This window comes from Chiloscyllium plagiosum, chromosome 23 (assembly GCF_004010195.1).
Source record: "Chiloscyllium plagiosum isolate BGI_BamShark_2017 chromosome 23, ASM401019v2, whole genome shotgun sequence".
Classification (NCBI taxonomy): domain Eukaryota; kingdom Metazoa; phylum Chordata; class Chondrichthyes; order Orectolobiformes; family Hemiscylliidae; genus Chiloscyllium; species Chiloscyllium plagiosum.
Window position 1 is genome coordinate 41,810,785 of NC_057732.1, and position 6,000 is coordinate 41,816,784.

The 6,000-nt window shown below is 42.4% G+C and overlaps 1 protein-coding gene across 2 annotated transcripts in view; it reads right to left on the reverse strand.

The window, feature by feature from the left end:
• exoc4 (exocyst complex component 4) overlaps positions 1–6,000 on the reverse strand; it is a 571,126-nt gene that overhangs the window by 524,115 nt on the left and 41,011 nt on the right. The gene's annotated exons all lie outside the window — the stretch shown is intronic.

Sequence of the window (6,000 nt, forward strand, 5' to 3'; positions counted from 1 at the left end):
ATTTTTAGCTCAGCTAAACTAATTGAGTTACAGCAGAAAGATGAAAATTTAAAGCAGTTGTATCAAAAGGCATTGCTAGAGAAGGAATATGAATGTATCCCCGAGGTTGTTACCTGAAAAATGATATCATAATGAGGAAATGAAGACCATCACATCGTCATGAAGATGAGAAATGGGCAATACTTGATCAAATCGTACTGCCAGTGGGATATAGAAAGGAGGTTTTACGAGTGGCACATCAGCTACCACTTGGAGATCACTTAGGAGTGAGCAAAACACAGGTTAAAATACTGATATTTTTACTGGCCTGGACTGCACAAGGATGTGGTTATATACTACACGTCTGCAAAATTTGTCAGGTAATTGGAAAACCACAGGCGGTAATAAAACCTGCACTTTTAATACCTGTTCCAGCATTTGAGGAACCTTTCACAAGAGTCGTGACTGATTGCATAGGTGCCCTACCTCAAACAAAACGTGGGAAATCAGTATTTTTAACAATAATGGATGTAACAAATAGATTTCCAGAGGCCGTCCCATTACATAATACTATAGCTAACAGGATAGTAGAGGAATTACTCAATTTTTTTTTTTACTTGATACAGGCTACCAATACAGATACAGTCAGATCAAGGGTCAAACTTCACATCAAAATTAGTCAAGGTAGCTATGGACAGCTTAGGCATAAAACAATTCAAGTTTACTGCCTACCATTCAGAATCACAGGGAGCACTACAGAGGTGGCATCGGACATTAAAGACCATGTTGAGGACTTATACAGTACTAGCCAGATGATTGAGCTAAGAGAATTCCGTTTGACATTTTTGGATCAGAGATGCACCAAATGAATCAATCAAATTCAGTCCATTTGAATTAGTTTTTGGGCATGAAGCAAGAGTTTCATTAAAATCGATTAAGGGGAAATTCCTAAGTCTGAATTCAGAGACCATGCATTTGGACAATGTGTCAAATTTTAGAGAACAATTAAATAGAGCTGAGGAGTTGGCTTGACAGCATTTAAAAGTATTGCAGCATGCAATGAAACCGGAAGTAGACAACAAATCAAAAATTCACAATTTTGTTATCAGGGATAAGGTATTAGTGTTACTTCCAGTAATAGATGAGCCTTTAAAAGCAAGGTTTAGTGGACCTAATAAAATCGAAAGGAAAGTGAGTGAAGTAAACTACTTGAGGTACTCAACACAGGAAGAAATCTCAGAGTATGTCCTATGAATATGGTCAAAAGGCATTTTGACAGGAAAGATAAGCAAGAGAAGAAGGTGCTAATGATTACAACACCTGTACTTTCTCCAAGTTCAGAGGATTCTGAATTGGACATTCCTCAAATCAAATGGGACAATGAAGAAGTTGTCAAAAATTGAGATATATCGAGTTAACTTGTTAAAACAAAAATCAAAAAGACCTGGAAGAGTTACTACTTTCACTTCGGGAGATACGTGGAAATAAACTGGGAAGTACTAACCTAATTGTGCATGATGTAGATATAGGAGATGCTGTTCAGATTAAGCAACATCCTTGTAGACACAACCGTCAAAAATTGGCACAGGTTCGGAACGGGATTGAACGTATGCTCCAAGACAACAGAATCAAAGCGAATTACAGTGACTGGAGCTCACCTACACTAAATGATGCCCAAGCCAGATGGTACCCAACAGTTGTGTGGACTATCGCAAAATCAATGCAATTCCAAAGACTGATGCACATCCAATTCCGCTCTTGGAAGACAGTGTTAAAAAGATGAGACAAGCAGCTTCTAAGTTGGCTCAGAGGCTACTGGCAAGTACCTTTGTCAGAGAGAGCAAAGGCAATTTCTGCTTTCATAATGCCAAATGGACTATGAATTGAACATCATGCCATGTAGTATGAAAAACGCTCTGGCCACATTTCAGTGACTAACTAATAAGGTCATTGCCGGATTACTCAACCGTGTGGTGTACATCGATGACCTGGTGGTGATTTTTAATCATTCATGGAAGGAGCATTTACAACATTTTCTCGGACTCCTTCGATCAACTTCAGAAGGCAGGCTTGGTGATAAACTTGGCTAAAAGCAAATGTGCTAAAGCCCAAGTCACGTTCCTAAACATGCTAGTGGACACAGACAAATGGCCCCACGGGATGCGAGAAAAATGTATTTGGGGAATTTGCCATTCCGTCGAGGAAAAGAGCAGTACTATGGTTCATGGGATTGAGTGGATTTTATCCAATGTTTGTACTGAATTTTAGTAGCATGGCTGCTCCACTCAATGAATGGCTAAAAAAAAATGAAGACGTTTCAGTGGACAGCAGTCTGTCAGAAGACATTTGACAGCCTTAAAACCATGTTAACCACTGTCCCTGTGTTAGCCACACCTGACTATGCAAAGCCTTTCAAGGTGACTATTGATACGAGAGATGTGGGTGTCGGTGCTGTGCTCCTGCAGAAAGTCGACTGGAAAATAGAAACACATTTTGGGTACATCTCCAGGAAATTGAACGTTCATCAGCAGAGATATTCGACAGTCAAGAAAGAGACTTTGAGCTTTGTGTTGGCATTACAAAATTTCAGTGTTTATATATTACTGGCAATGTATCTGAAACAATCACATACACTGTTCATAAACTATTGAGCTTTGTGGAGAAAGTTAAGGACAAAAATGCCAAACTGTTTAGATGGAGCTTGTTGTTACTGCCATTCACTTGAAAATTGTGCACGTGGCAGGATGAGAAAACATGTTTGCCAACGCCTTGTAGAGACTCGACCGAGAAACGGAGGCGTTCGGTGACAGGAGAACCACAGACTGAATCCAAATGTCGCTCTGCATGTTTGCATGTTCATGGTCAGTACATGTTGTATGTGTTTTAGGGAACTAACCACTATTTTCTGATGTTTTGAAAAATGAAGCCATCTTTGGGTATTGATGGTTCATTTTTTTGAAAAAGGCAAGGAGAGAGAGGTGTCACGAAGCAGGTCCTTTGACAAGATTACTGTGCCCTGGAATGTTTTTCCAGAGAGGGGGTAATTGGCCAGGCTCCAATTAGGATGCGTTTCAAAGGTTTCTTTGGGTCCTTTTTGTTTCCCCCTAACAGATAATACCTCTGGGTGAAGGCTTTCATGTCTAAACATAAACTGGTATAATCAAGGGGGTGTGGCCAGCACTCTACCTGTGCATGTCAGTTCAGTTCAGGGGTTAGTGGAGTCAGGGTCACATTTGAAACTGGAAGCTCTCTCCCTCTTTCTGCCCTTCTGACTTGGTAACCTGGAAGCTTTTTGTGTCATTTTTACTCTCTTTGCTAAGGGTTTATTTATTGGGATTGGTGCAAGTATTTTGGGACAGCATCACTTAGTTGGGATATCCTATCCAAAAATCTGGCAGGCTAAGTTATTTGTGTATTCTATTTTTGGTTCATGATGTTTTATAGAATCATACAAACATAGAGATGTACAGCATGGAAGCAGACACTTGGGTCCAACCAGGCCATGCCGACCAGATATCCCAACCCAATCTAGTCCCACCTGTCAGCACCCAGCCCAGATCCCTCCAAACCCTTCCTATTCATATACCCATCCAAACGCCTCTTAAATGTTGCAATTGTACCAGCCTCCACCACATCCTCTGACAGCTCATTCCATACATGTACCACCCTCTGCGTGAAAACGTTGCCCCTGAGGTCTCTTTTATATCTTCCCCCTCTCACCCAAAACCTATGCCCTTTAGTTCTGGACTCCCCGACCCCAGGGAAAAGACTTGGCCTATTTATCCTATCCATGCCCCTCATAATTTTGTAAACCTCTGCAAGGTCACCCCTCAGCCTTCGATGCTCCAGGAAAAAACAACCCCAGCCTTTCAGCCTCTCCCTGTAGCTCAGATCCTCCAACCCTGGCAACATCCTCGTAAATCTTCTCTGAACCCTTTCAAGTTTCACAACATCTTTCCAATAGGAAGGAGACCAGAATTATACGCAATATTCCAACAGTGGTCTAACCAATGTCCTGTACAGCCGCAACACGACCTCCCAACTCCTGTACTTAATACTCTGACCAATAAAGGAAAGCATAGCAAACACCTTCTTCACTATCCTATCTACCTGCGACTCCACTTTCAAGGAACTATGAATCTGCACTCCAAGGTCTCTTTGTTCAGCAACACTCCCTAGGACCTTACCATTAAGTGTATAAGTCCTGCTAAAATTTGCTTTCCCAAAATGCAGCACCTCGCATTTATCCGAATTAAACTCCATCTGCCACTTCTCAGCTCATTGGCCCATCTGGTCAAGATCCCGTTGTAAGCTGAAATAACCCTCTTGGCTGTCCACTACACCTCCAATTTTGGTGTAATCTGCAAACTTACTAACTGTACCTCTTATGCTTATATCCAAATCATTTATGTAAATGACAAAAAGTAGAGGGCCCAGCACCAATCCTTGTGGCACTCCACTGGTCACAGGCCTTTAGTCTGAAAAACAACCCTCCACCACCACCCTCTGTCTTCTACCTTTGAGCCAGTTCTGTATCCAAATAGCGAGATTTACATGTATCCCATGAGATCTAACCTTGCTAATTAGTCTCCCATGGGGAACCTTGCCGAACACCTTACTGAAGTCCATATAGATCACATCTACCGCTCTGCCCTCAATCTTCTTTGTTACTTCTTCAAAAAACTCAATCAAGTTTGTGAGACATGATTTCCCACGCACAAAGCCATGCTGACTATCCCGAATAAGTCCTTGCCTTTCCAAATACATGTACATCCTGTCCCTCAGGATTCCCTCCAACAACTTGCCCACCACTGAGGTCAGGCTCACCGGTCTATAGTTCCATGGCTTGTCTTTACCGCCCTTCTTAAACAGTGGCACCACGTTTGCCAACCTCCAGTCTTCCGGCACTTCACCTGTGACTATCGATGATACAAATATCTCAGCAAGAGGCCCAGCTATCACTTCTCCAGCTTCCCAGAGTTTTCGGGTTCACCTGATCAGGCCCTGGGGATTTATCCACCTTTCATCGTTTCAAGACATCCAGCACTTCCTCCTCTGTAAACTGGACATTTGCAAGATGTCACCATCTATTTCCCTACAGTCTATATCTTTCATATCCTTTTCCACATTAAATACTGATGCAAAGTATTCATTTAGTATCTCCCCCATTTTCTGTGGCTCCACACAAAGGCTGCCTTGCTGATCTTTGAGGGGCCCTATTCTCTCCCTAATTATCCTTTTGTCCTTAATATATTTGTAAAAACCCTTTGGATTCTCCTTAATTCTAATTTGCCAAAGCTATCTCATGTCCCTGTTTTGCCCTTCTGATTTCCTTCTTAAGTCTCCTCCTACTTTCTTTATACTCTAAGGATTCACTCTATCTATCCTATCTGTACCTAACATATGCTTCCTTCTTTTTCTTAACCAAACTCTCAATTTCTTTAGTCATCCAGCCTTCCCTTTCACCCTGACAGGAATATACTTTCTCTGGATTCTTGTTATCTCATTTCTGAAGGCTTCCCATTTTCCAGCCGTCCCTTTACCTGCGAACAACTGCCTCCAATCAACTTTCAAAAGTTAGATTCCTGACAGCCTTTTGGCCCAACAAGTCCACACCTACCCTCCGAAGAGTAACCCACTCAGACCCATTTCCCTCTGACGAATGTACCTAACACTTTGGACAATTTAGCATGGCCAATCCACCTAACCTGCAAATTTTTAGACTGTGGGAGGAAACCGGAGCACCCAGAGGAATCCCACGCAGACACGGGGAGAATGTGCAAACTCCACACAGACAGTTGCCCGAGGCTGGAATCGAACCCGGGACCCTGGTGCTGTGAGGCAGCAGTGCTAACCACTGATCCACCGTGCCACCCTAATACCATCAAAATTAGCCTTTCTCCAATTTAGAACTTCAAATTTTAGATCTGGTCTATCCTTTCCCATCACTATTTTAAAACGAATAGAATTATGGTCTCTGGCCCCAAAGTACTCCCCCACTGACACCTCAGTCACCTGCCC